Here is a 12,066-nt window from a genome sequence, read left to right as displayed (position 1 = left end):
AAATCTAACCAAAATATTTAAGTATAATATAACGCAACTTAATTCAATAATGTATACTACTTCTACTACAACTACTACTAATGAATACCAAAAATAATTTGTTAATAACTTATATTTTTTACTTTACAATATTAAATTTACTTTAGGCAAAATATATTTTTTTAAGGATATTTAGATATTCATGTAAGACAAACACTAAAATACTTATTAAGAAATGTATTTTTGGAGTATAGGGACTGATGTGAAAAATATTTAGGATGCTAGTTTCTGTATTAAGTTGTGGTATGATCACTGATTTCACGATATTATTGCCTCTGCCCCAAACAAAGAGATTTAGCATATTCTAATGCCTCCTGTAAATCAAACCTCAGGAATACGTCTTCATTCTGCCAGAGAATTCCCAGGAGCTGAGGGAATAAAAGCTGTGCTCCATCAGGTATGCTCTGCCGCAGATCTAGGAGTGTTTGACATTTATTTTTGCCTCTCTTTAATGCAGTGGAGTAAACAGTATGAAGTCAGCGTATAAGACTGTATCTCTTGTGGATCTGTGAATGTGTTGACAGCGATGCTCTTAAATAAAGACAAAAATAGATACTATTTCTGCTTTCTTTGATCAGACTCCAAGATTTTAGTTAATTTCCTATTTATGAATTATTTCTCCTACTCAGCATGCCATCAAATTGGACTAATTTGAGTGTCTGAGACTTTGGATGATTGTAAAAGACTCTTCAATGTTGCTTCAAGTGTGAAAATGTTAATACCTCCCTCCTGAAACAGAAGTCTGACAGGAAAGTGACGGCATAGTTAAATTTAGAAGGGAAAGGTAGTTGCAGTCAAGATGTATGTGTGTTGGTGCCCTTGGGAGTCTGTGTTTTGGGAATGCCAAGAAACTCATCAAATTCCCTTCAGAATCTCCTCAAAAACTGTCAGCATCCACAACAGAAATAAACATAACCTGTAGGCGTGCAACTCTCTATAACATAACATAACATCGTGAGCGGTCCAAGTGAGATGTTCTCCCATCCATAACAAACACTTTCTTGGCTTTCTTGCATCATTGGCTCCGTGCCAACAATTCTGACCTATCCAGGAAAAGTGAGGGAGCGATATGGCTGGAGTGTATAGCGGTGACTGTGCCTTTATGTCATAACGTAAGCAAAGACAGACTGTGAGGCAGGTGCAGACTGTGGGGTTTCAAGCCCATTTACTTCCCCTATTCAAACGCACACATGCAGACTGAGCCAAAAATAAGACCTTCTACCTGTCTGGAGCTGCTTGTTTAAAGCTATGGGCCTTTGGGGACATTTTCTCATTCTAAGCTGCCCTCAAAACAACCAAGGACTCAAACACCCTAATTGCACACCTTCTGTTACTGGCAACTCAGAATAAATGCCCAGCCACTTGAGTAAACGTAAAGAGTAATGTTTTACCATAAGTGGCTCATATATAACAGTTCTCAATAGCTGATTTTACATACTGCTCAGTTTCTCAGATGAGACGAGTTGTGTCCCTGAGACAAGGAACGAAGACGGACAAGGCTACTGATGCTTCTCTTATCGTCCTTGAGAAAGAAAAAAAAACACTTATTAAATTGCCTCAGGTTTCACAAGAAATGTGCCTCAAATTGTGCCTACTGTCCCCTGAAGTCGACCAGGGACAAGGGCTATATGATACATTAATCTACTGAATGAGACTGTTTCATGTATTTATCTGTCCTACCATGGAGAAGTTTAAACACTCTTTCCGGAACTAGGCAGTATCTGTCTCTCTATCAAGGAGAAGTGGGGTGATTGTGCTCGCTTTTTCTAAATGTAATTGCACCCGATAGCCTTGTAATGCCTTGTAAATCCTGACGCTTAGTGCTATACAAAATAAGAATAAAAACCAATACCGCCAGACTAATATCGTGAAATATGAGACAATTTTTTTTGGCTGCAACCATTTTTTATTTGTCTGCAAGTTTGTTTGCTTTGAGATAAAACCAGTCCTAATGATACTATATATGTAGTATGTGTGTGTGTGTGTGTGTGTGTGTGTGTGTATATATATATATATATATATATATATATATATATATATATATATATATATATATATATATATATATATATATGGACTGGATCTTTATTATGTATTCTAAGAGCTATAGAACCACAGAGTTCCAATTAAAAATAAATACATCTAGTGAAGTCCAATTTTAGATAGAGAGAACATGACCTCCAGTATTTAGGTCTGCAGGAGCTGATAAGGGGTTTGGCTGAAGGGTCGCGGCATTGCCAATCACAAGATGATATTGTTTTATCTCAAGGAAGACATCTTTCAAGATCTTTGCTTGGTAATGGAGAACTTGACATCTCATCAAAAAATAAAATCAGCCTTGGGGGGATGGGGCAGGGATTTCTTCCTCATCACTCCCTCTCATCAAGCAGATATGGTGTCCTTCAGAGTTCTTGAACCATATTCTCAACTGTGTCCTTCTAACATCCCAGACCATCCCAGATAATTTCAGAAATTACAACATTTGTGAATAACTATGAATACTATTTTGTCAAAGAGTAATCCATTCGTATAACAGGTCAATACAATTATTATAAATTATAATGACAGTAATGGTACAACCGCATATACTGTACACATGGTTAAAATAAAAACAAAATATAACTTAATTTAAGTTCACATACTGACTTTGATATAACAGTCAGAAGAAAAATATATTAATATGTTGAATTGAATATATACACATATATATTTTATTCAGCAAGGAAGGGTGCATTAAAATAAACAAAAGTGACATTAAATCCATATATGCTACACAAGATAAATAAATAGTGTTCTTTTGAACTTATTATTCATCAAAGAATCCGAAAACAAATATTAAGGTTTCCACAAAAAAGTAAGCAGCTCAACTGTTTTCAACATAATAAGAGCTAATAATAAGAAATGTTTCTAGAGCACCAATTCAGCATACCTGAAAGATTTCTGAAGGATCGTGTGATGCTGAAAACTAACTTAATTTTTTTTACTGTATTTGTGCTCAAATAAATAGCCTTGGTGATAATAAGAGACTTTAAACTTTTGAATGAACAGGAAAAATAAAGTGGCCAGTCTGAAAAAAGTGAAATGCAGAAACGGGTGCATCCAGTGTAAACAACACAACTGATTATAATGGGAGCGATTTAGTCCGACATCATGATGCACCACTCACATAGTACAGACACGTCAGTCTGTACAATGCTAAAATGCAAATCTAATTGTAACCTTTAATTTTAAGCGTACAGCTGCTCGGACCACTTAAGCCTGTGAGTCGCCACATTTCATCTTGGCAATTTGGAATCTAACATAGAAAGTCTACAGCACTTGAACAGAAGTTACTTTAATATAACAATGAAAAAGAAGAATTACAGATTACATCTGAGTGGGGTGTTATTGCTTTCATTATCTTGAGTATCACCTGTTCAGTACAAAAGCTCGCTCGCTCAATAAAAGTACCAGCGTGTATGCTTAAAGAAAAAAGACTTGTGAAACATGTTAAATACTGACCATGCTGGTCTGAGCACATCAAACAACCCTCTCACCTCACAGGGGTCATTTGAGATGGAAAGATCTTATCTTCAAATCCGAGCTAACATGTTCACACTACTGCATCGCGCAGCAAAGAAACTGTAAATAGAAAGGTAAGGTTTTTCTCCACTCTTTTCTAAACTGCCTGAACTGATATTGACAGCAATTATAGACATTCTCACACAGCAAGCGCACAATAAAAAGATGCAAAGCACAACGGGACAATTGAATGAGATCATAGGATGAGAAAGGAAGATCGTTCTGTGACTAAAATACAAAGCAGGAAAGCAAGGAGGATAGCGAATACCACTGCATTTCCTCTGATGTTCTGCTTTTCCCCGGTGAAGTGATGTTGAATGGAAGGTTTCATCAGCCAGATGGCAGCAAACTCCCTGAGCTCCAACGTTCTGCTTGGTGTTATGGTGAATGAGAGGGCTGGTTGGATCTATGTGATCTTTACACTTCACCGCTAAATTTATGACATTTCTTTATGCGCAACTGAACAGGCTAATTCTGTTTTCAATAATGATGATAATAATGATAATGCCATTATATCATTATGAATTAAGTAGCCTATAAGAGTTACAACCAGTGAAAAAACTACCACTCAAATCACTTTATGGATTTTGTTTACAGATAAAAATGCTAAAATATATTAAAAGGGAAATTCACCCCCAATTTTTTTCTTCTTCAGTGGAAAAGAAGATATTTTAATATTCATAAAAGATGATTTTTTTTTTTTGTGAATGGTCACCAAAACTATTTGGTTTGGTTACCAACATTCTTGACTTGAAAATATAATACAGGTTTTGAATCACATGCTGAAATGCTGAACGATTTTTCATTTAAAATATTAAAATAGAATGCAGTATATATACGAATGTTTCAAATAAATGCAATATTTATACACTAGCATGTTCTTCAAGAAATTAACACTTTTATTCTGCAAGGATGCATTAAAATGATCAAAAGTGACAGTATACATTTTTGCATTGTTATAATAAAATTGTGTTTTAAGTCAATGTTGTTTTGAAATTTCTATTCATCAAAGTTCTGAAAAAATGTATGATGGTTTTCACAAAAAAAGATATCAAAGAACTGTTTTAAACGTTGCTAATAATTATTATTTTGAAGGATCAGGTGACACTGAAGACTGAATATTAATATTTTTACTGTATATTTGATCAAATAAATGCAGCCTTTGTGAGCATAAGAGGCTTCTTTCCAAAACATAGAACAAATTGACCAACCTCAATTATAAATGGTAGCGTATGTGTGGAACGGATGTAAATTAAAACTTATGAATGCATGTCCAATTATAAACATCCTGTATAAATAAATCACACGTAAAGAAGAAATGGATACAGACCAATTTCTGGATGCCTTTGTGTTTTACTTTTACAAATTGTCATACCAATGTGCACAAAGATTGGTAGCCATGTTTGTTATCATTCACTGAGTCAAGATACTGAATAAGTGAGTGATAAGCTGAGGCAGCTCTCTGTCTAGGTTGACTCCCAGTGCACGATAAGTCATGAATTATATCTCTGAATCTATAAAACACAAAATAACCATTTCTTGGATTTGATTTCAATATGATTTATGCAGAGGTTGTGTCAGAATCTAATCTTATCTTTGAGCAATACAACTCAATGATGCTTAATGAGACTCCACTGAGTGACTGTTCATTGCTAGTTCAATGTTAATGCTTCATCTAAAGACAGACGTTTTCAGTTGCAGAACCTTGAAAACAAAACTAAATGCATTTCTGCACTCCTGATCTGAAAAGAAAGATGTAAATGTACCCATGAGAGACCATAAACTCCCTACCCATTGAGAGCCGGAGGCTACACACGACCAGCTGAACCCCATTTACTTACACCAACAACATCAGAGTCAACGCCTGGATGAGTTTTGGATGCATATGTGCATGTGAGCTTTCACATATGAGTGGGTGGCTTTGAGATTGCCATGGCAATAGAATCAGTTTAGATTCACATCTAAAGTAGAGAAAGCCCCTGAGCAGTCTCAGAGTCATTCAGTTGTTCATCCCTGGAATACTCAATGCTCCTCGCAACCAGAATGTTTTAGCCCAACATTAATTAGTTGTAGATTTGGAGATATAAAAGCTTAGGCAGCAATGGATAGATTAACATGAGATAAAATGTTACAGACTAATGATTATTTATCAGTGGCGAATAATACTGTGCATAATACAATACAAATTCCAATATTACAACCAGACTAAATGTGAGCAGAATGGCAATGAATTTCCAGAAGTATTTAAACATGATTAAGTTGTACTAATGTGTGCTCATCCACAAATGTCCCAAGCATGATAAATTGCGGGTTTCCTCATGAAGACAACATGCTGTCAAGAATTAAACCAGTTTTTCCTCTCTTCTCATTACACAAAGGTCACTCATGGTCTTTATCTCATCTCATCTCATCTCTCCCTCCTGTCCTTTCCTTCTCTACACAGTGGAGTATTAATGGAAAATGCAATGGATATCTTCAAGTCGGTCTGCAGACTCCAGATGTCCAGTCGGGCTCCAGCTCCAAAGCAAGCAATGTGATCGTTTTTAGTTCTAGCAGAGAGATGCAGGAAGAGTGTAAATACAGGAAAAATGTATATTCTTGGACGTGACTCCCGCATAACGTACTGATATAACTCTGCTGACAGAATTCCATCTAACTGTCAGATCCCGCGATAGCCTACCCCCCACAGCACAAGTGAGGGCAAGACTGGTGGGAGAGGGGAGGAGAAGGTCAACACGACAGCTCAACGAACAATGCAGAATGATAGGCTGACATGGAATTTTTAAAGCCGAAGCTGTGGCATGATAGGTTTGATTTTTTTATGAATGAATGAAAACAGAACACAAGTCTTATGATACCCGCTTTATGCTCAATATCTGCCGGTTTGGGGAATATAGTAATAATTTGTGACATTTGTAGTGCTTTTCTCAGCACGCAAAGCGCTTTACAGAAGGGAGAATCTCCTCAACCACCAATGTGCAGCATACACCTGTGGATGATGTGACGGCAGCCATATTGCACCAGAACGGTCACCAGACACCAGCTTATTGGTGGAGAGGAGACAGAGTGATGAAGCCAATCAGTATATGGGGATGATTAGGAGGCCACGCTGATAGACCAATGGGCAAATTTAGCCAGAATGCCTGGGATTTTTAATGACCACAGAGAGTCAGGACCTTGGTTTAAAATCTCATCAGAAGGACGATGCTTTTTGACAGTATAGTGTCCCCCTGCTGGCCTCACTAACACCTCTACCAGCAGCAACCTAGTTTTCCCACGAGGTCTCCCATCCAGGTACTGACCAGGCTCAACCCTGCTTAGCTTTAGTGGGCAACCAGTCTTGGGCTACAGGGTGATATGGCTGCTGGTCATATCATAAACTACAACCATAAACTACTTCCATTCTCTAACAGAAAATGGATAAAGGCTAATCAAAAATCTCCACATCCCATAAAGCTGCTTCCTTCTCATAAATGTTGGAAATGTAATATAGTCTAATTTGCTCATAATTCTGCATCTTGTGCATAACAGCATGCACTATTGTGTTGAAGGCATTTTCAATACTCCTGTCCTGTTCATATAAAGCCTCAGATAAATACAGTAACTAAATATTAAGCGTAGCGTCAGTTCTGGCAGGTCACGTTAGTCAAGCTCGCATCAGCTGACACTCAGCTGATCCACATCTACCTATAGGAATAAGACGCCTATCACTGTATACATATACAGTATAAGCTCCTTCAGTATTATCGCGTTTCTCAGGAGCGAATTACTCTCCTCCATCCCCAGCTCCACATATCCAGTCAGTATGGCATTCTGATTCCCCTTGAATCAGAATAAATTCTCAAATTATGTTGTACTTTAAAATCTTGAATGAATGATATCTGCAATACATTCATGTTGGTTCTGTTCTGTTTACCCCAAGATTTTTTTATTGCTGCTCTCCCTGCTCTTATCTACGCTAGGCTGCATTCTTGCCCAGAACAGAACTGCCAATCCTAACTGTAGGCAATTGCCAATCATATTTGACGATAGTGGTCCTGACAGAAATGCATATGAGTATATTGGGGTATGGCTACATAATTGATTCTGTCAATTTAGATTTGTGAAATCTTGCATTATTTAATGTCTGCCATTATACCAACTTTGGTCCATTATATGAGACTTCTAGGACATGAAATCAGCTCTCACACCAAGAAAGCCTGCTAGTAAAAGCATAGCTACAGGTACAGTTTTACAATCATAATCAACTAACAAATAAAACACACACACACACACAAAAACAACTCTCATGTTGTTAGATTACCTTGCCCTTTTCTCTAATACAAACAATAATTACAAGTGAAAAATATCAGAAATGGTCACGCTGGCCTGGCTGAGCGGTCACAGCTGGACAGCAAAAGCATTTTGCCACCCTGCTTTACAAATCAGAGATTAAACTAAGCTTCTGAAAGGCCAGACACAATGTTCACCCAATACCCACAACCTGCTTTCACCGAGAATACCACCAAATCTCACACAGACTTTGTGACTCCAGAAAAGAGAGAAAGACGGAGAGAAAGTGAAAGACTGTGTGTCATGAAATGGAGGTGCAAAAACTGACACAAAAAGCTTTTTCACTCCAGATGCAGTATTTCTAAGGGGTTCTCATCTTTTTAGGTATAAGACCCATTTCTTAAGTTCCAAGATGAGTACAATCCCCCACTCATCCCACGTCACAGCATTAAGCTACAGTATACACTAATATTTCCCAGACAGCAAATTGTGTTGTTAAAAACAAGAGGACATTTTGCCAATTGTATAATTATTGACTCTGTAACTGTAACAAATCATTTGGGCATCCCTTCATTGGCACTCATCCTGTCTAATGGGAGGATTGAGGGTTGTGTGTTGCGCTGCAGCTTGTCAATGTCTGACACAATAATTAAAAGCGTATTCATCCCATCTCTGCTGTTCTATCCAACTTGGAACAATATTTGGTCCTGCAATGAAATGCAAACAAGAAAGCTAAATTTTGTAATTTGATAATGATATTTTGAGTTTTATGAATCATTTTCAAATGCTTGTGAATATACACAAACATTCACTTGTATATACTGAAAACTGCTACGTAAAGTTTTTCTTTGTGCATTGTGTGACGAATAACGTAAATGGCATTCAAATCTGAGAAATTCGAAAAGGTCTGAAGTAGTTTGCATCCCTGGAAATTAATGTCCGTCATTTAACAGTTTTATTTTTAATCGTAAACAGTCGGCAAATATTGTTGTATTGTCGAGTCAAGTTCAACTGTTTATCTTACCTCGGCTCACATTCTTCAAGCATTAAAAAGTGCCGCGTGCGTTGCTCGGTTTCTGTGGACAGTAATTCCTTCGATTTGATTGGATATCGCAAACATTTTGACATTGACGAGCGCTTTTAGAGACTGAGCACGCTAAATAGATTACAGCTTTTGCCTCAGGTGGGCCATGCCAGCAATTCGTCTGGGCTGACGGAAGGATAGGCAACATAAATTTACTATAATTTATTTTTCAATATATTTACGTAACAATGGGCCGGCCCACATTTTCCAGCGGGCCATCGGGAAAACTCCCGGTGCTCCAGATGGCCAGTCCGCCCCTGGTCTCGGCGGAGATTGGGACTAAATATCCTCCACTTAGTTAGCAATGTATAACTTTCTAAGATCCAATAAATTCTCAAAGGATGAAATCAATCCCACCCTACATTTTTCTCATTCCAGAAGCAATTTCACTCAGATATATGCTACAATAGGGGTAAAAAAAAGACAAATTCTGTTTCATGCGGACTTTAAATAAATGGTTTAAATTTAATTAATTATTTTTGAATAGTATAGTATAGTTATAGCCTACTGCAAAAAAAAAAAAAAAAAAAAAAAAAAGCTAAAATCTTTTTAAATTATTCAACAAATACAATTCATAAAAATCTCCTGAGACCCCATCAGAGTCTCTGGTGAGCCCATGTGGAGTTGTGACCCCAAGGTTGAAAGCCTCTGCCTCAGAGATTATTGAATGCCATTACTGGTAAACATCTTCTGCATCCAATTCCAAACAGATACACTGAAGTAGAAAGCACCTGCAGCACTAATTTCATTTCATGAAGGCTGTCAGGATTTTATCTACAAGTTGTGTGAACAACATATCCTATTAACGTTCAAGTTAGAGACCTAATAAAAAGTTCACTAAAACTGATGAGTCAGCTTTACAGGTGGACCCCTGCAATACCCTCCTGTCAATCAGCATCGGGGTCTAATGTCAAACAGCACTTTATCTGCCTTTATCTTTCAACGCCTTTGCAGGAAAATGCGCGCACGCACGCATACACACACACACACCTAAGGATTGACTATTATACGTCTTTTTCTGGGTAGGGGTGACTCATCAGTTTAGCTGCCTAAGTCTAAAATCGCTCTCAAGGATCTTTTCACAAGCATTTGAGACAGTTTCATGACATACCAGTGGATGAAACAGACAGGAAAAAAGCAATGTCTAAATTGGACAGCTGTATGGGATGAGAACAGACAGGGCCATGGGATCTCGACAGTTATGAATAATGACTACAGTGAGCGCAAAACGGTCTCTCTGTGGCTTATAGGTCATGTCCAACCAGATCTATACCAAGGGTATAGGTGAGTAAAAATTATTTGGAATCACAGGAATCTATGGAAAGCAATAGGACAGGTTTAAAATAGATGGTATCTAGTTCTTGGCTATGGTACTCTCAAAAGCCTTGACCACAAGTTTGTCCACCGAAAACTTTGAGTTATATACAACAAACAGGCTATGCAAGTTGTACTAAGGTGTGAGCAAACAAAGTTATAAGCAAGTACAGCTTGTTCAAACTTCATATAATCCCTGTAGCGTATGTCTCTGACAGAAGTGTTTGAGCGAGGATATTAGATGCTCTCAGTGTCTTCAAATGCAATAGAATGAGCCAGTGAGATATAAATTTTCATCACGCCCATTTAAGCCATACGAGCACAACCGTGACCTTTAATCTCACTTCGTGGTCAGTATTGCCATCAGTTTAAGCAGAAACACAGAAACACTTGCCATAACAGCTGCCATTACAAGTGTAATGGCAAAGTTTGTCCAGTATTCTGAGGTGGAAATGATCATTGGATACGCTGAGACAGCTGGTGGACAGACCCAGCAGGATAGAACCAATTACTGTCCTATTCTCCTCCCATCCCTTCTGTCTTTACTTTCCTTTGCTATTCATGTTACACCAGAGTTACAAAAGTCTTTTATGAACCGCCAGACAGACTGTACCTGTCAGCACTATCTCAGCTCCCCATTGTTTGTCATTGTAAGGATGATGCCGCGTTCCTCCCAGAGCAGTATGGTTAATAACTCTGAAGTGCTCGTGGCTCGCGAATACAGGTGAGGAGAGGATGCCTACGAGGCTGATTGACAGACTAAGGGACGCTGGGGAGATTGAAAGGCTTAGGAAGAATTATTAAAGGAGAGCCTCATAATGTTTAGACACTAAGGAGGCTAGCGGACTGACAGAGCCCAGCACTGTGAAATGAGAAGAGGATGTCTGCCAGTACCGACAGATCTGAAAGGAAGCAGACGTGTGTGAAACCACGAACAGATGAGATGAGACAAGATGAGAGTGTTAGTTGCAAAGTGAACTTTTTGGGATAGTTGCAATCAATTCAACGATTCATCAAACAATTCTGGATTGAGCCACAACATTTAATATACAGAATTGATAATAATTAAACAGTCAGGCAGAAAGGCAGAATGAGTTTTAACATCTTAAATTAAACTAAAAGGACTGCACATGTGCAATGACGTTAAATTGGGCAATGACGCAGAACGAGCTGTTCTTCCTGTTGAATAAAGTGTCATATAAATGAGTGTCCCGTCATTCTAAAAATCTCCTTTCACTCCGTGTCTGTGAAGTGGAGCAGGACAACATCCCACCAGTCCTTGTTTCGGATTCTCATCCAGACGACTGGTTTTGGGCTCGGGGAGGGGCATTTACTGGTTGATAAAAAAAGCAGCACGACACAATGGTTCATATGCTCATTGTCTCCAAATTATGACCAGAAATCGATAAATATTAAGTCTGCTGTTTAAAACAAATAAAGAACCAATGTAGAAGAATGGTCATTATGAGCAAACACCATGAAAACTGTATATTCTTGCAGTGTGCGTATGTCAAAAAATATATTCCGATTTGAAGCTTGTGACATATAAACCCGATCACGTTTAGCGTTCATGTAAACACTACGTTCGGATTCATCAATCGGATTGAATTCAGTCCGATTGAAGCAAAAGTTGTGCATGTAAACAGCCAATGATGATTATGATGCTCTGGCGTGATATTTCATTTACACTGAACTGAAAATTTTGATCGAATTTGGCAAGACCCTGCAATACTTGGAGAAGTTGTTACTGGTTAGCAGCTTTCATTTGAATGGGAAAAATATTTTCCATTTCATAA

At 37.9% G+C, this 12,066-nt stretch overlaps 1 protein-coding gene across 6 annotated transcripts in view; it reads right to left on the bottom strand.

The window, feature by feature from the left end:
• nrg3a (neuregulin 3a) overlaps positions 1-12,066 on the bottom strand; it is a 303,942-nt gene that overhangs the window by 30,592 nt on the left and 261,284 nt on the right. The window lies entirely within an intron of this gene.

The sequence above is a fragment of the Phoxinus phoxinus genome, assembly GCF_949152265.1.
Source record: "Phoxinus phoxinus genome assembly, chromosome: 14".
Taxonomy (NCBI): domain Eukaryota; kingdom Metazoa; phylum Chordata; class Actinopteri; order Cypriniformes; family Leuciscidae; genus Phoxinus; species Phoxinus phoxinus.
This window is presented reverse-complemented; position numbering and strand designations above follow the sequence as displayed.